We start from the raw sequence: 24,258 nt of genomic DNA on the forward strand, positions 1-24,258 counted from the left end.
AAAATTACTCCTTGCTCCGTGGGCTGCAGAATGGAAGCTGTGTTCACAGGCAGGGAAACGGCACTCATCTCCCGGTATGTCACCAGAGCTCTTGGGTGACCGGGTATAATGTCAACGAGCAGTCATATTTTGAAAGGAACCTTTTTTTCTGAGCAGTAGGTCTCAACAGTGGGCTTGAGACGTTTGGTAAACCTCGCTGTGAACAGATACACTGCCGTCCTGGATAGAGCACGGGCAGAGGAGAGGTAACACAATTCTTATGGATCCTAAGAATTTCCAGAATAGTAAAGGAGCACCAGCTTCAGCTGAAAGTCACCAGCTGCATTAGCCCCTAACGGGGAGCCAGCCTGTCCCCTGAACCCTAAAGCCAGGTGCTGACTTGTCCTCCGGCGAGGACAGTCCGAGATGGCATCTTCTCCCCAGATAAGGCTGTTGTGTCTACATGTGGAGAATCCGCTGTTTAGGAGTCACCTCCATGGGCGATCCAAGCTGAATCCTATACCCAGCAAAGATACCTAGCAAACTTTCTGCCAGAGATCCCACCACAGCTTCTCCATCAGTAAGTGCTGCTCTCCCCCGCCGCCCCGCCCCTCTGTGTCTCCTTAAACCTCACAAACCCACTCTGCTAGCTGCAGACTTCTCTTCTGCAGCCTCCTCACCTCCCTCAGCCTTCCTGGACTTGAGTCAGGGCCTTGCTCTGGATTAGGCTTTGGCTTAAGGAAATACTGGGGTCCTATCCAGACCACCCAAATTTTCTCCCTATCAGCAATGAGGCCATTTGGCTTTCTTATCATTCATGTGGTCCCTGGAGTAGCGCTCTTAACTTCCTTCAAGAACTTTTCCTTGGCATTTGCAACATGGCTGTCTGGCACAAGAGGCCTACCTTTCGGCCTATCTCGGCTTCAGAAATCCCTTCCTCACTAAGCTTAATCATGTCTAGCTTTTCATTTCAAGTGAGTTATGTGTGACTCTTCCTTTCACTTGAGCACTTAGAGGCCATTACAGGATCATTAACTGGCCTAATTTCTATATTGTTGTTTCTCAGGGAATAGGGAGGCCCCAGAGAGAAAAGGGGGGTGGACTGACAGTACACAGAGCAGTCAGAACACACACAACCTTTATCAATTAAGTTCAACATCTTTTTTTTTTTTGGAAGATTTTATTTATTTGGCAGACAGAGTTCACAAGTAGGCAGAGGCAGGCAGATCGAGAGGGAAGCAGGCTCCCTGCTGAGCAGAGAGCCCAATGTGGGGCTTGATCCCAGGTCCCCTGGATCATGACCCAAGCCGAAGGCAGAAACTTTAACCCACTGAACCACCCAGGTGCCCCAATTAACTTCAACATCTTAAAAAAGAAGCTCCCCATCCTAATGGGCACAGTTTGCAGCACCCCCAAAAATTACAACAGTAACATCAAAGATCATTGATCACACATCACCGTGACAAATGTAATAATAATGGAAAAGTCTGGAAATACTGAGAATTAGGGCGCCTGGGTGGCTCAGTGGGTTAAGCCGCTGCCTTCGGCTCAGGTCATGATCTCAGGGTCCTGGGATCGAGTCCCAAATCAGGCTCTCTGCTCAGCAGGGAGCCTGCTTCCTCCTCTCTCTCTCTGCCTGCCTCTCTGCCTACTTGTGATCTCTCTCTGTCAAATAAATAAATAAAATCTTAAAAAAAAAAAAAAATACTGAGAATTACCCACCTGTGAGCCAGAGATACAAAGGGAGTCAATGCTGTTGGAAGAACTGCACCAATAAAAAACCCTGCTCAACAACACAGGTTGCCACAAACCCTCAGTGTGTAAAACAAGCGCAGTGTCTGTGCAGCACAGTAAAACCGAGGACGCCTCTACTACACTGTGAAGCAGCACAGCAGCATCTGAAGGGAAACCGTGGGATGAATCTAAAATGTGCAGTGTAAGGCCGAGGAAGATGTGAGGCAAGTGACACGAGCCCTTCGTTGTCATGCAGCAGGGAGCAAACAGCCACTTTCTTCCCCACTCCACCCCCCACCCCGTGGCTGCCCAAGATGATTTCCAAAGAGATATAAGCCACTGGCACTGGGGGCCTTCATGCCACCTACCACCCAATCCTTGAGAAAGTGAAGCTCTTGCTGGCGGAGAAATTGAGGCTGTCGTACTACATGGCAGGTCCCAAACAGTCTTGTTCTGGGCTCCAGCATGCACTGGACTGGCTGACATGGCCAGACCTGCACAGAAACTCAGTGCAGCTCAGTCTATCACGCTGATAGCTACAGGATTTATGTGGCCAGGATATTCACTGGTAATTGCTCCAAAAAGCTGGAGTCTGTTTGCTGTTAATTTTTTGCGGGAGCAGCAGGAGTTTTTCATTTCTTTTATATTTGGAGATATAACCAAGAACTAAAAGCTAAAGTAAACAAGTAAGAGCTCCTGGGACGCCTGGGTGGCTCAGTTGGTTAAGCAGCTGCCTTCGGCTCAGGTCATGATCCCAGCGTCCTGGGATCGAGTCCCACATCGGGCTCCTTGCTCCGCAGGGAGCCTGCTTCTCCCTCTGATTCTGCCTTCCACTCTGTCTGCCTGTGCTCACTCTCGCTCGCTCTCTCTCTGACAAATAAATAAACTAAATCTTAAAAATATCTAAAAAAAAAAAAAAAAACAAGTAAGAGCTCCTGACCACCCAAACAATCTAGATGTGGACATAACCACTGGGAGGAATTTGATTTATAACTTGGCTAACGAAAAGGTGATAGTCACTGTGCTACTGTTTGGAAGGCATTTAAAAAAAAAACAAAAAAACAAAAAAAAACAGACTGGTGCACCTGGGTGGCTCAGTGGGTTAAAGCCTCTGGCTTCAGCTCAGGTCATGATCCCAGAGTCCTGGGATCAAGCCCCACATCGGGCTCTCTGCTCAGTGGGGAGCCTGCTTCACTGTCTCTCTCTGTCTGCCTCTCTGCCTACTTGTGATCTCCATCTGTCAAATAAACAAAATCTTTAAAAAAAAAAAACCAAACTGTAAACTTGGGGGTTAATACTTGATTCAAAAGAAAAATAAAGCAAATTTTTAATAACAAATAAAATACACACTGTAAAACCAGGGCTGGACCTGGCAAGGCTACAACAAGGAGATGCTGTACCAGCAAATGCACTAGCGGGTCTGTAAGACCTAGTCTCACAAGGACAACTTGAGATGGCAAATAGTCTCTGCACTTAGTAGAAAACAAAATCCAAGCAAACAGACCAGATATTCAGCCATCGAGAACGTCTGGAGATTCTGTCTAGCAAGGAGCCCTCTGACAAAAGACAGAATGCCAAACTTCATGTGGACCACTGAAAGTATCATGTTCAGCACCTGTAGCCTATGCGGAAACTTCCAGCACCAGTGATACATAAGGGAGCAGCAGGGATGACAAGAGGAGTTTCTGTACCAGACTTACACCACTAATGACTCAGATACCACCATCCTAATGGATGACTTGTAGCAGTTCAATTCCTCCCTCCAGAAAATTCACTACGGCTTAGAAGACCTCACTGGAGCTGGGTGGGATACTCTGGAAGGACTCAGGGCCCAGAGACTGACCTTGAAGGGGGCTCAGATGAAGATCTTTGATGCTGCCAACATGCTGAGCTTGTTATAGCATGAGGGGAGAAGCGGGCTTTCCAGAACAAATACTTTCTGATGGGTGGGTTGCTGCTCACCTGTGTGGTCACGTTCCTCGTGGTACAGTACCGGACATGAGCCAGCCAATCCCATCAACTGAACAATATTACCACTGTGTGAGAGTCTGTGTGAGTGTGTGTGTATAAGAGAGAGAAGAGAGCCCAGAAGTTGCTTTCTGAAATGTATGCCCATCTTAACTGTGAAGACCCTCCAGAAATAATCGTGATCCGTAACCCAGTGGGAGTTGCAAATCTGCTCTGTTTTGTGTGACTCCTTGATGGGGAAGCTAGTGCCACCAAGAAGCATGGCGCTTACGGGGTGCCTGGGTGACTCAGTGGGTTAAAGCCTCTGCCTTAGGCTCAGGTCATGATCCCAGGTCCTAGGATAGAGCCCTGCATCGGGATCTCTGCTCAATAGGGAGCCTACTTCCCCCACTCTCTCTGCCTGTCTGTCTGCCCACCTGTGATCTCTGCCTGTCAAATAAATAAATAAAATCTTAAAAAAAAAAAAAGTAGAAGAAAAAGCATGGTGCTTAGGAAATAAAAGAAGTTCCTGTTCTCTTTCTCAAAATAAACAAACAGAAAATTTTTTAAAAATGTACACTGTAGGGGCGCCTGGTGGCTCAGTGGGTTAAGCCTCTGCCTTCAGCTCAGGTCATGATCTCAGGGCCCTGGGATCGAGTCCCAAAACAGGTTGACTGCTCAGCAAGGAACCTGCTTCCCTTCCTCTCTCTCTGCCTGCCTCTCTGCCTACTTGTGATCTCTCTCTGTTAAATAAATTAATAAAAATCTTTATTAAAAAAAAATAAAATGTACACTGTGAACCCAAAGGCAACAAGTATAAAAATATTTTTAAGAGATATAAATATATCAACAGAAGAGATAAAACAGAACCATAACATGTTAAATTAAACCCAGAAAAGGCAGAAAAAGAGGGAAATGAAAACAAGAAATAAATGATGAACAGAAAACAGCTAGCAAGGTGGTAGATTTTAATCAAATCCTATCAATCCTATCAATGGCTGCCTGGGGCCAGAGGAGAAGAGGGACTGGCAAAGGAGCACATGGGAACTATGCAGGGTGATGGACACTTCCTAAGTCTTTTTTTTTAAAAGACTTTATTTATTTGACAGGCAGAGATCACAAGTAGAGGCAGGTGGAGAGAGAGGAAGGGAAGCAGGCTCCCCACTGAGCAGAGAGCCTGATGCAGGTCTCGATCTCAGGACCCTGGGATCATGACCTGAGCTGAAGGCAGAGGCTTTAACCCACTGAGCCACTCACGCGCCCCAAAACGTCCTAAGTCTTAACTGGGGTGGCAGACATTTGTCAATCCTCCTAGAACTGTATGTTTCAAATGGGTGCATCCTACCGTGTGTGAATTATACCTCAATAAAGTTTATTTTTCCAAGTAAAGAGCGAAAAGTTAAAGAAAAAGCAAACTACTGGAGTAATTAAGAATGCCTGCTCCAGACCCGATGGCCCAGCCTCCCTCACTGGCGCATCCATGCCGGCATTACTCGCCCTCCCCTCACCTCAGCTCTCTCGTGCTGGAACACCCCTCATCCACCGACCCTGAGGCAGCAGCAAGAGCTCCGGGCCCCAGGCCAGCACACAGGGAGCACCCGTGCAGTGCAGGCTAGCATGAAGGGGACTCATGAAGAACGGGACTCAGGAAGAATGACCTGTGTCCAAACAAGAGATCACACAGGGTGGCTCCCCACGGGAGATGCTGCTATTTCTGCTCCAGGCAAGCAAGTATCATCTGACTAAAGGCTCAGAGAGAATTTTCTAAAATCGCTGTGGACAAGACAGCTCAAAAAGCACTGCACATATGTACTATATTCTTATTATCTCAAGATACATTTCTTAAATTACTCACTTTTTTCGGGTTAAGATATATTTTATTTTTTAAAATAGCTGCTCTACATTTTCAGAGATGTTAACTAACATCCAACGAGAAGAGACTAAGTGCTCACAAGCTGAAAGGTCTGGAAGCTTCCCCTTGGAGAAGCTGGCTCATCTAGAGGCTACTAGTCAAGGGCTGTGGGGTTCCCAGGGCTGAGCATCTACTCAGATCCACGCTTGGAAGCTCCAGGCCAGACCCACGGGATATCGACTGCAGCGGTGCAAAAGGGACTCCAAGTTAGAAGCCCATTAGAGCTGTCTGTTCTCACTGAAGGTGAGCGCGAAGAAAAGTTAAATACAAACAAAACATTATCAATAATAAATTGATAGGGGTGCCCAGGTGGCTCAGCTGGGCATCTGCCTTCAGCTTAGATCACGGTCCCAGGATCCTGGGATCAAGTCCCACATCAGGCTCCCTGGGAGCCTGCCTCTCCCTCTCCTTCTGCTCTTCCCCCTGCTCATGCTCTGTCAAATAAGTAAATAAAAACTTTTATTAAAATAAAAAAAAGAAAGAAATTGACAGAAACACACCTCATGGTTAGAAAATACTCCATTTTCCTACATTCCTACTTCTGTACAGCTCAGTCCATATTTATGGAAGACCTACAATTTGCTGAGATGGACCCAAAGCCCACATACATGTTCTGGCTCTTAAGAAAACAGCAAGGGAGTGGACTGTTTCAACATCATGATATAAAAAGATGTGCACGTTACTACACAGCAGCCCCAAGAACAAGAAATGACTCACGTGAGAATACAAAGCTAAGCACCAAGTGCCGGGCATTATGCTAAATAAATGCCATACATGTATGTCCTCCAATAACTCTTAGATGACCCAAAAGGCAGGCACTACTGTCTCTTTTTTGTTGTTGTTAAAGATTTTATTTTTTGACAGAGAGAGAAAGCACACAAGCTGGGGAGTAGCAGGCAGAGAGAGGGAGAAGGAGAAGGAGACTTCCCACTGAGCAGGGAGCCCGATGTGGGGCTCAATTCCAGGACCCTGAGTCAAAGGCAGATGCTTAACTGAGCCAACCAGGTGCCCCACTACTGTCTCATTTTAAAGCGGTGGCACCTGAGGAACAGAACCAATGGGGAGGCCCATCGACACCACAGGGTAGGATGCACACCCAGACAGTGTGAACCCCGCACCTGTGTGCACAACACCCCAACAGGTCTGCCTGCTGGCCACCGGGAATGCGCCTCTCCTCTGCTGATGCAGCGCACACATTTACTCTTTAAAGGCTGACTCACCCCGCTCCCACTCTCTCCCACTCTCGCCCAGTCTCTCCCAGTCAGGCCGGCCACCTCCTGTGTACACAGCACTTCTGGACCACACGCGATCCTCTCCCTTTCCCAAGAAACTGACCACAGACTTTGTCCTGAGCACATTCCTCCTTCTAACACCTTCCATAACGTCACTCCTAGGACAGGCAGCGTCCGTGGAATGAGCAAGCAGAAGACTCTGCAGTGGTTTTCAAGCAATGGCCACAGAGAGGAGGATCTCAGGCTGTCCCCTGGGAGAACATGAGCAAGATGACCATGAACATGCACACGTGCCTCACAATCAAGGGCCAGCACCACCAGTGAAAGACCGACACCTACAACCAGCAACAAAGGAGAGAATGCGGAGTCCCTCCACGGACGGCTCTGCATGAGGACACCCACGCCGGCCAGCAGCGGACGGCTGGACCTGCCACTGTTCTCAGACAGGGTCCTGGAGGCCCAGCGGAAAGGAAAATCCAAGCAGGGAGCACAAGTCGGAGAAGTGTGCTTGCCTGGGTGCTTTACCAGGGAGAAGAAATGGCCAGAGACGCAGATCTATGCCAGTGTATGGCAGAAGCTGGTATCTGGCTGGCCGGCCTAGGAACCTGGAAAGAACAAGGAGGGATAACTGGAGGCAGAGGGTTTTAGAGAAGGGGTCTAAGGATGGGCACGGAGCGCAAGGCAATCTGTGTCCTCTGAATGCTCAGCAATGACAGCCACTGCCAAAGCAGCTCTCAAATGCCTGCGCACGTCTGCCTCTGAGCTTCTTTCCCCAACACTTCCCCAAATACGCTCATGAACAAAGAGACATGACCGCAAGGATGGGAGGGAGGACTGTGCTCAGTGACATGAACTTCCACCAAGATGATCTGGATTCTCCAGCACCAGGTGCCTGCAGGGCAGAGCTTCTCTGGTGTTTGGCATTTGTGCCTCCTCCAGCACGGGACTCAGGGTGCAACAACACAGCTGGGAGGAGCCCCAGAGAGCCTGGGCTTGTGTCCCAGCCTCAGTGACTGCTTCCTGCACCCTCTCCTCAGCCCCATGTCTCAGCACATGGAAGGGTTACTGCAGGGCTGGCTGGCTAGTGAGCCCAACCTTGTTCCACACAGGGGTCTGGAGATGCCCTGGCCCCAGCAACAGACAGAAGTGTGTGCATGCCTGGTTAAGGGGGCTGCTGCTCCAGCACCCAGTTCCAGCAGAGCTTCCCAGATGCCTGCATGCCTGCCCATCACCAGTGGCTCACCTGAACCCTAGACGTATGTTCCCACGGCCCTCCCCACAAAGACATGATGCACCCCAGGCAGTGCACCTACACAGGAAACTGACTGCCTCTGCATGGCCTCCCACCTGCCTCAGCTGGCCTGCACACCGACTGATCCTGCTTGTCTAGTGAGTATGGACTAGCTCTGGCCAGGCAACCCAGCTACAACCATTTGTATTCCAACAAGATATGAACCCCAGTCTTGGGGTGTGGCCCCTTCCAAATGTATCCATCCTTGGGGGTACTATCCCTCAGCCCAGGAGTATACCTTCGAGTTCTCTTTCCAGTTTATGGCTACTCTGTCAAAGCTCACTAATTTCTTAATATATTAAATTTCCCTTGTTTAAATTACTACATGGTGGGGCACCTGGGTGGCTCAGTGAGTTAAAGCCTCTGCCTTCGGCTCAGGTCATGATCCCTGGGTCCTGGGATCGAGGCCCGAGACAGGCTTTCTGCTCAGCAGGGAGCCTGCTTCCTCCTCTCTCTCTCTCTCTCTCTGCCTGCCTCTGCCTACTTGTGATCTCTGTCAAATAAATAAATAAAATATTTTAATAAAAAAATAAAATAAATTACTACATGGTTAGTCTCCTGTTTGGATCCAGAAGGATATACCCTGTTCTCCAATGTCACCATTTATGGACTTGCTGTACAATTTTTCACTATTATAACACAACACTGACCAAGGAGTTTGTTTTAGGGTAACAGTGAGGTGATGACCCATGGCCATGGGATTCACTCATCTTGTCACATACTCCATCACCCAAAACAGCTGGCTGCAGATAATGTTGAAATGGCCCACTGGGGACACAGGAGACTTCTGGGTCCCACAAGATGTAGCGTTATATATTCTGTACAGATGTCCAACAGATGGTGCTGCTTCTACAGGAAAGAAGGGTCCAGTGCAAGTAGCATCTCAGATTTATACTTTCTAGACCAATCCAGAAACTTTTTCCTTCCAAGCCCTATAACTCTGGGTTCTGTTAAGTTGGAAGCCTTAGTATCCAAGAGTTGAATACTTGTACTAGGTGATAGTAGTATCAGTACACCAGAAGCTAACCTGACTGTCTGGACTTGTGGTACCTCTGAACCAACACGTTCAACACCACCACCACACACTGACTAGATACTGTGATGGGCAAAGGTAAAGAGAACATGAGACAAGTTGCAGAATACCAAAAGTATGTCTTTACAAAAATATGTATTTCTTTTTTTGTTGCTTTTTTGTTTGTTTTTTCTACACAGTTTTGTTTTTTGTTTTTTGTGAGTTTTTTGCTTTTGTTTATATTAGTCACCATACAGTACATCATTAGCTTTTTATGCAGTGTTCAGTGATTCATCATTTGCATATATACCCAGTGCTCACTACAACACCTGCCCTCCTTAATACCCATTACCTGGCTAGACCATTCCCCCCACCCTGCTTGCCTCTAAAACCCTCAGTTTGTCTCCCAAAGTCCACAGTCTCTCATGGTTTGTCTCCCACCCAAAAACATGTATTTCTGAATTAAGCTTCCTTCTAAAATGTTGACATATCGGGACGCCTAGGTGGCTCAGTGGGGTAAAGCCTCTGCCCTCGGCTCAGGTCATGATCCCAGGGTCCTGGGATCGAGCCCCACATCGGGCTCTCTGCTCAGCAGGGAGCCTGCTTCCCTTCCTCTCTCTCTGCCTGCCTCTCCGCCTACTTGTGATCTCTCTTTGTCAAATAAAATTTTTTAAAAAATAAAATAAAATAAAACGTTGACATATCTTCCAAGAACAGCACATAAATACTAATAAATTTTCCCAGCTATCTGAATTTAAGTCACAAAGCAGCATGAAGAAAAATTAATAAAACATTACCCCCAAACCATATGTCCCACCCCAAACAAAACTGAGTCAGCTATGACTTTGTTTTCACATACACATAAATGCTTCAAACAAAATATGCTTGGAATAAATAGTGCCCAGCTGGCTCAGTCAGGGGAGCAGGCAACTCTTGATCTCAGGGTCATGAGTTGGGAGCCCCAAGCTGGCATGGAAATTACTTTACTAAACAAATAAGAATATACTGGAATACTTTCACCTCCCAGCACCATTTAGAGTCAAAGGCAGGCTAACGCAGTAGAACAGCAGCAGTGGTTAAAAAGAGAAACTGCAGAAAGGCAGCAGTGTTTGGTACAGAGAGACTGGAGCCAGGATACCTGGGTTCAAATCCCAACTCTACCTCCTAATATGCTGTGTAACCTTGAGAAGTCACTCATATTTGCAAAACTCATTTTTTTTCCTTTTTTCCCCCAAAGATTTTACTTATTTCAATAATCTGGACCCCCAGCATGGGGCCAGAACTCATAACCCCAAGATCAAGAGTCACATGTTCCACTGAGCCAGTGATGTACCCCCAAACTCATTTTTCTTCTTCTGAAAAACAAAGATACCCCATAAAGTATTTAAAAATATTTTCTTTTCTTTATTTATTTATTTTTATTTTTATTTTTTTAAAGATTTTTTATTTATTTATTTGACAGAGAACACAAGTAGGCAGAGAGGCAGGCAGAGAGAGAGAGAGAAGCAGGCTCTGCACTGAGCAGAGAGCCCGATGCGGGGCTCGATCCCAGGACCCTGGGATCATGACCTGGGCCGAAGGCAGAGGCTTTAACCCGCTGAGCACCCAGGTGCCCCTCTTTTCTTTTTTTTTTTTTTTATTTTTTTTAAAGATTTTATTTATTTATTTGACAGAGAGAAATCACAAGTAGATAGAGAAGCAGGCAGAGAGAGAGAGGGGGAAGCAGGCTCCCCGCCGAGCAGAGAGCCCGACGTGGGACTCGACCCCAGGACCCCGAGATCACGACCCGAGCCGAAGGCAGCGGCTCAACCCACTGAGCCCCCAGGCGCCCCTTTTCTTTTCTTTTTTTAAAGTAAGTTCCACACCCAGCATGGAGCCCAACATGGGGCTTGAACTCACAACCCTGAGATCAAGACCTGAGCGGAAGTTCTAGAACTGGATGCTCATCGCTTCTCGGACTTTTGGCTAAGATCAAGTGTAGAACTGGATGCTCAACCAACGGAGCCACCCAAGTGCCCCTAAGTTTGTCTGCTTTTTACTTTTTTATTGCTTTTTAAAGATTTATAAATTTACTGAAGAAAGCAAGAACAATTGGAGGGATGGGGGGAAGGGATAGAGAGAGAGAATCTCTCAAGCAGATGTCCCACCAAGCACAGAGTCGGACATGGGGCTCAATCCCACCACGAAGAAGATCATGACCCGAGCTGAAACCAAGAGGTGGACCCCCAACCGACTGAGCCACCCAAGTACCCCAGGTTTGTTTATTTTTTAACACAACACTAAACCCTATGGCTGCTTAGAAAATATATACTTAAAATACTGTATAACTGTGGTTAAAAACTATTCACTGTTCACCCTTAAGCAAGCCACTAACACTGCAAGCCTCAGTTTCCTTATTTGTAAATGGAGGATTAAAAAAAATCCACTTAGGGGGCACCTGGGTGGCTCAGTGGGTTAAGCCTCTGCCTTCGGCTCAGGTCATGATCTCAGGGTCCTGGGATCGAGTACCACATCTGGCTCTTTGCTCAGCAGGGAGCCTGCTTCCTCCTCTCTCTCTTTGCCTGCCTCTCTGCCTACTTGTGATCTCTCTCTGTCAAATAAATAAATAAAATCTTTTAAAAAAAATCCACTTAGAAGGTTGCCACAGAATCAAATGAGATTATGACAAGTGCTTAATAGAGTGTAGGACATAGTAATCATTAAGTCAAAATGGCAGTTGTTTATTTTTATTAAAATGACAGAATCTTTTAAATGAGCAAAATAAAGCAGGCAAATGCAAATAAAATGAACGCATGGGTAGCAACTTAAAATCAGAGAAACATAAGTGGGCTGGTGCAGTCAGGGGAGCACACAACTCTTGATCTCGGAGTTGTGAGTTTGAGCTCCACACGGGGTGTAAAGATCACTTAAAAATAAAATCTTAGGGGTACCTGGGTGGCTCAGTGGGTTAAAAGACTCTGCTTTTGGCTTAGGTCATGATCTCAGGGTTCTGGGATCGAATCCTGGGGCTCTCCGCTCAGCAGGGAGCCTGCTTCCCTCTCTCTCTGCCTACTTGTGATCTCTCTCTCTCTCTCTGTCAAATAAATAAATAAATAAAATCTTTAAAAATAAAATAAAATAAAATCTTAAAAAGAAAGGAAAAGGGGTGCCTGGGTGGTTCAGTGGGTTAAGGCCTCTGCCTTCATTCAGTTCAGGTCATGATCTCAGGATCCCGGATTGAGCCCCTCATCAGGCTCTCTGCTCAGCGGGGAGCCTGCCTCCCCCTCTCTGCCTGCCTCTCTGCCTACCTGGGATCTCTCTGTCAAATAAATAAAATATTTAAAATAAAAAAAAGAAAGGAAAAGAAAAACACTGTTAAGTAACAAGGCTACTCTATTAATAGGAGGTATACTTTTAATAAAAAACATGAAAGTCGGGGCGCCTGGGTGGCTCAGTGGGCTGGAGCCTCTGCCTTCAGCTCAGGTCGTGGTCCCAGGGTCCTGGGACAGGAGAGAATCTCAAGCAGGCTCCCCGCTGGGGACAGAGCCTGACACGGACTTGATCCCATGACCCTGAGATCATGGCCTAAGCCAATACCAAGTCAGACACTTAACCAACTGAGCCCCCCCAGGAGCTCCTGATATCATAGAATTTAAAATCCTGATTAAATCCTCATTTTGTGGGCGCCTGGGTGGCTCAGTGGGTTAAGCCACTGCCTTCGGCTCAGGTCATGATCTCAGGGTCCTGGGATCGAGTCCCGCATCGGGCTCTCTGCTCAGCAGGGAGCCTGCTTCCCTTCCTCTCTCTCTCTGCCTGCCTCTCTGCCTACTTGTGATCTCTGTCAGATAAATAAATAAAATCTTCAAAAAAAAAAAAAAAGACAAGAAGGTCATAACTCAGTACAAAATAAACATACTGAGGGACACTGGGTGGTTTAGTCAGTTAAGCAGCTGCCTTCCGTTCAGGTCATGATCCCAGGGTCCTGAGATGGAGTCCCACATTGGGTTCCTTGCTCAGAGGGGAGCCTGCTTTTCCCTCTCCCTCTGCCCCTGCTCATGTGCACGCTCTCTCTTTCCCTCTGTCAAATAAATAAATAAAATCTTTAAAAAATAAAAATAAACATGTTGAATATATAATGCAAAAGCCAGTAAAGTCTCCAGTAAAAATTAAGAGATGTTACCAATCATCAAACAGAGCACCTATCAATCTGTAACAAACCAAGTAGAGAAAAACATAAATGACAAATTTAAATAAGGCTTAATTGTTGGATTTATGTCGATTTAAAACTCCACTGACAGGCACCTGGGTGGCTCAGTGGGTCACGCCTCTGCCTTCAGCTCAGGTCATGATCTCAGAGGGTCCTGGGATATTGAGCCCTGCATTGGGCTCTCTGCTCAGCAGGGAGCCTACTTTACCACCACCCATCCCCCAACCTGCCTCTCTGCCTCCTTGTGATCTCTGACAAACAAATAAATAAAATCTTTTAAAATAAATAAATAAACTCCACTGAATACTTCTAGTGTTAGGCTCCACAAAACACTGGGAAAACCAATCAAATAAGCTACTAAAAAACAAAAACCTACATTTTACACAAAGATCAAAGTTATACAGGCCCTATTCATTTAAAAACAAAAAACAGGGACACGAGGGTGACTCAGTCCATTAAGTGTCTGACTCTTGGTTTTAGCTCAGATCATGATCTTGGGCATCATGGGATTAAGACCCATACTGGGCTCCACGCTTGGCACAGAATCTGCTTGAAATTCTCTCCCGCCCCCACTTGTGCTCTTTCTTTCCCTCTCTCTAAAATAAATAAAATAAATCTTTAAAGTCCCAGTACTTACCTTAGTAACTAACACATAATATGCACTAACTAAATGTGTGCTGAGTAAAAAGACTCAGAAAAACAACAAAATTGAGAACACCATGTATCAAAACCTCAGGTGTCGGGACAAAGTTGTACTTAAAGTTAAGTTCATAGCTTTAACAACTAGTATTATTTTGAAGTGAAAAAAATAATTCAGTTCAAGATCAGAAATCAATTCAGAAAGCTGCTGCCCTCCCCAAAATAAGAACAAATTATTATAAATATGAAAAGGTAATGACTTAGTAAAGAGAATTGTTAAGCAATAAAAAGTAGTTAAAATGTGGCAAATCTCTCTGAATTGTATGCTTAAAAATAGTTAAAATGGCACTTTTTATGATACATATTTTTACCACCATTAAAAAAAGTTTGTTTTCGGGGCGCAAGTGTGGCTCAATTGGTTGGGCAACTGCCTTCGGCTCAGGTCATGATCCTGGACTTCCAGGATCGAGTCCCGCATCAGGCTCCCAGCTCCTTGGGGAGTCGGCTTCTCCCTCTGACCTCCTCCTTTCTCATGCTCTCTCTCACTCATTCTCCCTCAAATAAATAAATAAAATCTTTAAAAAAAAAAAAAAAGTTTGTTTTCTGAGAAGGGCAAATTTAAGGGGAGGGGGGTGGAGACTGAAAATTTTAAAAACCAACAGATTAAAAAAGGACAGTTCTAGAAAGTTTAATAGACGATTATTCTTTAAGAAACAGAATATTCGGGGCACCTGGGTGGCTCAGTGGGTTAGAGCCTCTGCTTTCGGCTCGGGTCATGATCCCAAGATCCTGGGATGGAGCCCCACATCGGGCTCTCTGCTCTGCAGGGAGCCTGCTTCCTCCTCTCTCTCTGCCTGCCTCTCTGCCTACTTGTGATCTCTGTCTGCCAAATAAATAAATAAAATCTTAAAAAAAGAAAAAAAAAAGAAACAGAATATTCCTGAGCACTAACAATGTGCATACTTCACAGGGTTAAAAATTAAATACTCTAGGGGCACCTGGGTGGCTCAGCGGGTTAAGCCGCTGCCTTCGGCTCAGGTCATGATCTCAGGGTCCTGGGATCGAGCCCCGCATCCATCGGGCTCTCTGCTCAGCAGGGAGCCTGCTTCCTCCTCTCTCTCTGCCTGCCTCTCTGCCTACTTGTGATCTCTCTCTGTCAAATAAATAAATCTTAAAAAAAAAAAAAGAAAGAAAAGAAAAATTAAATACTCTAACACCAGAAACATCATAGAATCATGAAAAGCACATGGTAACAATTAGCATTCACCAAGTCCTACTAGGATTCTCACTCTCTCATCTACCTCAAACCACCCACTCTCCTCAAAGCCATGGTTTTAAATTAACTCCTACTACTGTTGCACCATATATGGATGTCTGATTCGGTTTACTGTCTACAACAGACTTCTGATGTTCTCAAGGACACATGACGACCTTCAACAAGACCGGCTGTAACAAACCACTAAGACATTTAAATATCTCATCAGACCTTTAAGAAACATGTAAGATTAAAATAAGTTCTGCCCCTAAGTACACACTGCACGTCTGGACATTCTTGCATGAATCTTGGGAGACAGTCACTGTTCACAGGACAGGAAAACCACAACAAAGCTCAAGTGAAAGGACGGTGGGGTGTGGGCACTCAGCAGCCAAGCAAACCAGGAGCTTCAAGATTTCCCCTTTCCAAATTCATGCCTTCACAAAATTGACATTAGAATGGTAACCATTAGTTACATCAAAAATAATGAATATCTGGAATAATTACTATATGAGCTCTACAAGGTTCTCAAAATTCTCAGGTATTTTAGATCTCATGTGAACTAATAGCTTGAGGTAATATAATTTTGAGTTCAATACCTGTACAAAGTCCAATAAACTCAAGCAACCATATTAAATCCCCCAAAATGCTGTATGGCAATCACTGTCTAAACCACAAAGATTGGTCGGAGACTCAGCACAACATCATCTAGAGCAGCCTTACACCTGCCACAGCCCCTTGCTCCTCGCTGTGCAGCTGGCCCTGAACAAGCCCTTGGCCTTCCTGCGCCTGTGTCCTCAACTTAAATCGGGGATGAGAGCCCCTTGGCTTCAGGTCACTATGAGGACAAGAGTGAGACACATGTGGATGGCACAACAGGGCCTGACATGGGAAGGGCTGCGGGAACGCCAGCAAACGTTAACAGCCTATCCAGCTTGTGGCAGAGCTGCTCAGCAACTAACTGCTTACACTGTGAACTAATGCCAGAAGAACGATATAAATTAAATTCTGACTTCTATTATAGTTCTGGACTGCTGCTATTTATATGTCACTGCTGTCCAGCTCACCTACAACAAAAGCCTCCTGGGAGCAGAAACCACTCCACCTGATACTTCCTTGCCACCCGAGCATTGAGACACAAGATTTACACAAGGTTCTCCAGTGTTACAATCCCAGTATCTATCATGTACCCAACATAAAACTTCAATGTTTGCTCAATGAATACATCTGCATTCTTTCAACTATTTCAACTTGAAGTCCAAGGCTCTGACACCCCCTGGTGAGTCTGGCCCTAGGAAGCACACTTTTGCAAAAACTGCCAATGACCAGATTCTATTCGGCCGCTGGGCAGCCATGACTACTCTCACTTGGGCAACGGATGGAGGTCTTGCTGTGGTTCTCAGCTGGCATAGAACAATGCACTGTCCTTGCTGTCCCCCCTTCCCCTGCATGGACAGGTCAGCATACTCTCTAACCCAGGGCCTAGGCCAGGAGTAACTCAAGTATTTTCAGAGGAGTGGGGACCCTCAGACAGAGGGGAGGGAAACTTATTCTCAGTGGCTTTTTTTTTTTCATTCGCCTTTTCAGTACTTCCAAGAGGGCAGAGGGCTATTATCTGTACCCAAATAACTCTTGGGTAACCAGAATTAATTGATAAATCCATGTTGCTTCTTATTTTAATGTTCATTTTTCATTAATGCCAAATGATTAATTCATGTAATAAAAAAATTATGCATGTAATATTTATTGAAAACTCCTCTGTTCCAAACCTATTTAAGGCAGTTAGATATAAGCATTAAAAATGTAAGAGAGGTGGGGCGCCTGGGTGGCTCAGTGGGTTAAGCCTCTGCCTTGGGCTCAGGTCATGATCTCAAGGTCCTGGGACCCTGAGCCCCACATTGGGCTCTCTGCTCGGTGGGGAGCCTGCTTCCCCCTCTCTCTTTGCCTGCCTGCCTACTTGTGATCTCTGTCTGTCAAATAAATAAATAAAATCTTTGGAGAAAGAAAATGTGAGAGAGGTGGGCACCTGGCTGGCTCAGTCAATGGGACTCTTGATCTCGGGGTCATGAGCTTAAGCCCCATGTCGAGCTTAGAGATTACTTAAAATAATGATGATGACGATGATGACAGTGATGATAATGATGATGATGGCTGCCTGGGTGACTCAGTTGGTAGAGCTTCTGTCTCTGGTTCAGGTCATGATCTCAGGGTCCTGGGATCAAGCCTACACCAGACTAGCTGCTCAGTGGGAAGCCTGCTTTCCCTCTTCCTCTCCCCAATGCTTGTGCGCGCGCTCTCTCTCTCTCTCTCTCTCTCTCTCACTGTGTCAAATAAACAAATATATTTTTTAAGACAGAGAGAAAGACAGCGAGAGAGGGAACACAAGCCGGGGGAGCACCACAGGGAGGAGAAGCAGGCTTGTTGCTGAGCAGGGAGCCTGACACGGGGCTCCTGAGATCATGACCTGAGCCGAAGGCAGACACTTAACAATTGAGCCACCCAGGTATCCCTAAATAAAATCTTAAAAACTAGTAATAAAAATAATGATGATGATGATGGAAGAGGAATCACAGGTTCTGAGTGTTACAGAACCTCAAAGGTCTGTTCTTGGCCCCCCCACCAATGCTGCACTCCACCAGCCACAGTCACACCATCAAGCCACACTCAACTCCCAGAAGTTGGTTTGGGGTTCAGATGTTTATGGTGGGGAGAACTGGGAAGATAGTGAAGCAGGAGGACCCTAAGCCTGACCTGTTTCACAGATACAATAAGATAACAGTCAGATCAGTGTAAATAGCCCAGAAAACAGATCTGAAGACTGGCAGAACAAAGTCCACATAGAAGGCTGGAAAGGTGAAGACACAGTTTGGAAGCAAAACAGACCATCATCCACAATGAAAAGGGAGCATAGCATACAGAAGAGCAAATATCAGATGTCTACAGAACAACTGCCTAATCTACATCTCCTCTTGGGTGTCTCAAGGCTCCTGGAGTTCAACATGTTCAAAACCAAACTTACACTGTGGCAGCAGTGAGCCAGAGAACCTGGGCATGATCAATGCAAAGAAAATGAAAGGTCGGTAGGCATGGCCAGCCTGGTGCATGGGAACAGTCCTTTCTGCCCCATGTGAAGCACACCTGTGCTCCTGAAAAGATGCCTATGCCCCCCTCCCATCCCATGAACAGAAATCAAGGGGGTGCACCACATTCCCCTATTGAATCCTACCCACTCCACACCTGACACCAGGCCTCTAACAGGTCTTCCTGCTTCAGTCTTTGCCCCTTACATACACAAAGCATCAGCAATTATTCTCGTACAACCTAAGTCACAGCATATCACTCTTCTTCTCAAGATCTTCCCATGTTCCCATCTGAACATGATTAAAACCAGTGTTGTTAGAGTGTCAGACAAGGCCCTTCATATCTGTCCACAGATCCTGACAAACCAGGACTCAGCAGTCACTTATGGGACAAATGGATGGAAATGACATACACATGGGAACAGATGATCTTGGACATGGGAGCTGCGTGAAGTGAGAGCAGGACCTGTGCCTCATACCATTTAATAAATACATAAAAGGGATTTTTTGAAAACAGAGATTCATACCTATCCAAATACACAAACCTATTAGACTAGAGCAGACTAGGGGATGGGGGTAATGAGCACAAAATGAAGCTGGGTTGGGAGCTCTAGGAAAGCAGGAAAAGGAGATGTGAACCAAGGAGTACGAGATCCTGAACAAATGCAGCTAACACACCATAAGACCTGTCCCCATCCAGCTCTTTGGTGGGATCTCCTAGCTTGGGGGAAATAATTTCTGAAGTCAGACTCCTAAGAATTTGCTTTGTCCATCCCACAATCAACCCACCTCACTCTCCTATGTGTCTTAGAGGTGTGCCTTTCTGTCCATTTTCACTGCTGCCTTGCCTCTCACCTTTCTCCCCATACCCACTGTCACGCTCCAAACCATTTCCCTCTCTGCCGCAAGAGACATCTGCTCAGCTTTGCAAGGCCCTCTGACTGTCTGCAAGTGCTCTAAATCAAAAGACCCAAACTCGGGCCCCAGCCCTCAAGGTTGCACTGGGTGCGTCCCATCACCGCTCCTCCTCCAGGCCCCTTGCTCCACTTCCCCAACAGGGCTGGGCACAGTGTTGGGCTTTCCTCCTACCTGGCCTACTGACAGCTCCCGCCCACAAGCCTCAGCCAGACACAGCCTGCAACCTTTAACCTTATCTAAATCTCTCATCTAACAAATCAGGGGAGGACCAGAGACTCTCTCTGGGTCCCACCAGTGAATTCCTGGCAAGGCTGGAAAGTCACCCAGGCCCAGTCCAGCCCTTGTGTGAGGCCACACCCTTGAACAATCTGGTTTCCGTTAGGTACCGTGCAGGACTTCGTTTGGCAGAAAGAGGATTAAAAAGAAAGCTTCAAATGTTAGTTTGGGCTTAACTTTTAGTTAAATTCAGTCTCTATAATCTGTTTTGATATCCTGAGCAGTATTCAGAAAGTGCCAAATATAAAGTTCTGGTCTGGGAGGCGCCTGAGGGGCTCTGCAGCGGGTTAAGCAACTGCCTTCAGCTCAGGTCCTGATCTCAGGATCCTGGGACAGAGCCCTGCATCAGACTGCCCGCTTAGGGAGGAGTATGCTTCTCCCTCGCCCTCCCCCCTCCCCCTCACCATGCTTGTGCTCGCTCTGTCAAATAAATAAAATCTATAAATAATATAAAGATGTCTTGGTGAAGGGGAATTTTGAGCAAAATATATAAACTAAAATCCTGGACCAGAACTTCCTTTTTTCCCCCTAAGATTTTAATTATTTATTTGAGTCAGAGAGAGCACAAGCAGGTGGAGGGGCAGACAGAGAGGGAGACTCTCACTGAGCAGGGACCCAATGTGGGACGTGATCCCAGGACCCTGAGATTGTGACCTGACCTGAAATCAAGAGTCAGATGCTCAACCAACTGAGCCATCCGGGCACCCCAAGACCCCTTCAAATAAAATTACCTTTTGTACCTCTGAAGTCACTTTTCCAAACTCATACTACATGTACAACTTTTTTTTACATAAAATCAAATAGAAGGTCACTGTTCTAACGTGTATGTGTCTCCAAGCTTGTCTGTAAGGTGGCTCTCGTAGGTAAAGTGCCTTAACCATCCCCCTGCTTAGTAGCCCATGCCCTCTCTCTCATGCCTACAGAGGGGTGAGGGGTAAGGAAGAAAGGTAGCCCATCACAGTATGCCCAAGGACCCAAGATGAGGCCTAGCATAAAAACATGGTCTGGACTACTTCTGAGAAATGTGAATCAAAACCCCAGATGAAATCAGCTAGTAATCACTAGAGGCTGCCAAGAGGAAGGGCTCCGGCCATGGCTAGCAGAATCACCAAAGAGCAGAAGACTTGGGTAAAAAGCACCAGCCAGAAGCGCAGCTCAGCGAAGCCACCCCACATGGAGAAGGAACAATGGTACAGGCAGGGTGGCCTTCTGCTTCTTGCAATCTGAACAACCCTGAATATACCACAGATCAGGAAGGGGAGGGAAGGGGCGGGAGGGAGAGGAAGAGGCACTGGTGTGGTCAGCTCTTGGGAGTACTCCAGTTCAATCTAGGAAACCAGACCAAATGCAGCCCACCTGAGCATGAGATCTGTCTGGAACAAAAGCTCCCAGCCCAAGGAGTAAGGACTAAAAATGAGCCAGGGCTCCTCTAGCCAAATCCTGCTCTGCAAAAGAGCTCTCCCCAAGTCCCCAAACGATGGGGTATTTTGCATACCTTCTTCCAAATTGCACACTGCCTTAGAAGGTTTATCCCCTGTGTCATCATGGGACCTCAGTAATGAAGGGGAGAAAAGAGTTTTAATTATCCCAGTAAAGATAGAGGACTGGAGGGCCCGTTACTACTGTGCCCCACACTAAAGACTGTGTTGTCTCAGGAGGAGTAGCAGAAGAGGTGGCCAAGAGTCATATTAATATTCTCACCCAGTTCGTAGAATACTTTGAACAAGTTTAAAATATATGGGCTGAATTTATAAAAATATATGGAGAAAAAACATGGAGATTTGGTTTAGAACATGTCATCAAAACTCAGACTTGCTGCTTCAGCTCCGAATGGCTTTCTAAACCTACCATGCCATAAGAAATCCACAGCCAAGTCCCCAATGGCTCAGAGAAGGTACTGCTTTCTTATAACTGGAGGATCTGAACACACTAAATTCAACCCTGCGGGTAGAAATCAAAGTAAGAGGATTTGTCATCAAAGCAGCACAGATTCGAACTGGCCTCTCCAACAAGCAGACCAAAACTAGAGACTCCAGACACTCACTACTGTCCACCTGCCCAGACTCACACATCCTGAAGAAGGGCTCGGCTATTCAGAAGCTGGTCACAATTTTGGAAGACATTCAAAAGCAAAGATTAGAGGTCATACTTTAAGTGCCTGTAATCTTAGGCGTGAAAACCTCCAGATGTGTGTCAATTATGCAGCATCTGACCCTAAGCATATGGTCCTACTTTCCAGAGCACCTAAACGAGATGAAATCAAATTATGCTCATCATGACAACGTGCCAGTCCTAAAATTCTGAGGAAGAATATATGATATTAGGACCATCCAGAGATTTGTGACTTTGTGACCAGATTCTAGGTAGTATTTCAGTCCACCTGACTGGGAAAGCATCTTTTCTTTTAGTGGAATTAGCTAAAATTATAAAGGAGAGTCACAGGATCACAGGCCCTTGGCGCCTGCTGTTCCTCTTTCTACAACACTTTTGTCCAGATGTCTACATACCTTTGCTCCCTCACTGCCTTTGCGTCTCTGCTCAGTGCTACCTTCTCAGGAAGTCACACATCCCCTGACCTCCTGCCCCACCACTTAACCCTGGAGGCATCATGTCCACACCACCTACTTCATTGCTCACCATCCCACCACTTCATCTAATTTAATTTACTGTCTTCTGGTGATGGGGGAAGGGAATCTTCATGTGCTCTGTTCCCCAACAGAGCCTCAGTGTCAAGAACAATTCCTGACACATACTAGATGCTCTACATGAATGATGAAGGAAGACAGATCTCAGGGGAGCCTCTGTCCGAATCTTCCCCACAACTCTTGAGAGCACTTCCAGATGTTAAGCACCAGAGCTCTCACTATTAAAAGAAGCAAACTGCTCCTGTCTGCACACTTTGTTTAAACAAGACTGAATAAGCCAAACTTTGGACTGCTCTTGTATTACTGCTAAATAAAACTCAGTTTTTAGAAAGTTAGAGTCCACCCACTGTTAGCAACCAAATTTCTCAGTCCCACACATGAGTTTCTAATCAGCTGGCTCTTCACAAGAGTCTGGATGAGTAAGCCCAGGAGTGTTTCAAGAAATAACAAGGACCATTTGAAACAAGTTGTGTTTAACTCCCAGAGTGACCTACAGACTTAACCCTACCCAATCATGAGTTTCCCTGCCACAGGAAAAGGAGGCCAATGACTGTCCACACTTGAGAATCAACTAAATCTGGACCTAAGCTTGTACGCAGGAGCTGTATCCATTCCATTACCTCCTAAGACCTGAGTCCTACTTCTCCAAATACCACCCCTGCTTTCTCGCAGTAGCGCCCCTCCTGTCTTCCCCTTACTGTGGGAGCTATGCCTGGTAATGACACTCATACCCCGCTATGGGAAATGCTGGCCTAGAAGTTTTCACTGTGCCTCTTAATTTAGTATGTTCGAACTTCTGGACTACATTACTGGACTCTGTCTAAATTCACATGATAGAAAACTTCTACACTTCAAATGTGATAATGAAATTTTTAGACAACTTTTAAAAATTCCTAATTCTATACCCCATTTGATTCATTCAACAAACACTTACTGGCTATGAACAAGGTACTTGGCCTTGAAATCCCTCTGACTACCAATCTAGTAAAAGGCAATGAACGCATTGGGTAAGTACAAATGTGTTCAGTGTCATCAGAGGTACTGCTGTCACTGGGAGATCAGGGTGAGCTGAATGGAGAAAAGAGTAACAAGCTAGGCCCCAAATAACAAAGAGCAGTAGGGTGCTCAGGAGGCAGAACTGGAAGGAAGGGATGGGGAGTAGGAAAAGAGGATGTAAGAGAAAAAGCTTTCCTGGAGAGCAAAGGTAGGGAGCCAAGTTCCAGATGTGATGTATGAGAAAGTACAAGGTAATGAGAGAAAGAAGGAGGGGATCTAGCTGGAGAAGGGTCCTGCTTGCAACAGTGGGTGAACTCCTCTGGAAGGACTCCCAGCCAGGAAGATCTGAGTACACCCCACCCCACCCCCATAACAGACTATACATCCAGGCATGGCACAAAAACATGGCTCTGAGGTCACCCTACATCTCTTACCAGTAATGCAGAAGGCATTTAGATGCAGTTGATAAATGTAATTTACATACAATAAAAAATACACAAGGGGCATCTGGGTGGCTCAGTTGGTTAAGCGCCCAACTCTTGATTTCAACTCAGGTCATGATCTGTGGGTTGTGGGATTGAGCTCCATGTGGGGCTCTATGCTCTGCATACAGACTGACTGTCCCTCTACCTCTGCTTCTCCCCCTGCTCCTGCTCTCTCACTCTCTCTGACTCAAAAGCGATTAAAAATCTTTTTTAAAAAAGTACACAAAACAAAAAAACATATAATAAAATAAAAATGAAATCCTATTTTTGCATACTTTTTTTTTTAACAACACTGAAAAACTTTTTTTAAGAGGGGGGTGGGGAGTGGGGAAGGAGAGAAAGAATCTTAAGCAGGCTCCATACCCAGCACAGAGCCCAACCCTGAGATCATGACATGAGCCAAAACGAAATGAAGAGTCGGACACTTAATTGACCAAGACCCTGGAAAAACTTTTTTACAACAAAGAATAATGAGAAAAAAATGTAAGGAGGCCAGTGTAATTGAATGTACTTTATTATTTTTCAAAATCTTGGTATAATACTTTGTGTTAAAACCAGATCTTTGGGGACGCCTGGGTGGCTCAGTCGGTTAAGCCGCTGCCTTCGGCTCAGGTCATGATCGAAGGGCCCTGGAATTGAGTCCCACATCGGGCTCCTTGCTCGGCAGGAAG

General features: G+C 46.0%; 1 protein-coding gene and 1 pseudogene across 5 annotated transcripts in view; one reads left to right on the forward strand and one right to left on the reverse strand.

Moving 5' to 3' along the window:
- The window catches only part of FAM193A (family with sequence similarity 193 member A), a 166,975-nt gene that overhangs the window by 121,182 nt on the left and 21,535 nt on the right, over positions 1–24,258 (reverse strand). The window lies entirely within an intron of this gene.
- Positions 77–4,225, forward strand: LOC309863888 (Golgi SNAP receptor complex member 2 pseudogene; annotated as a pseudogene). The gene is made up of 2 exons: positions 77–103; positions 3,178–4,225. The product of its transcript is annotated as a Golgi SNAP receptor complex member 2 pseudogene (transcript).

Source organism: Mustela nivalis, assembly GCF_964662115.1.
Source record: "Mustela nivalis genome assembly, chromosome: 4".
NCBI lineage: Eukaryota > Metazoa > Chordata > Mammalia > Carnivora > Mustelidae > Mustela > Mustela nivalis.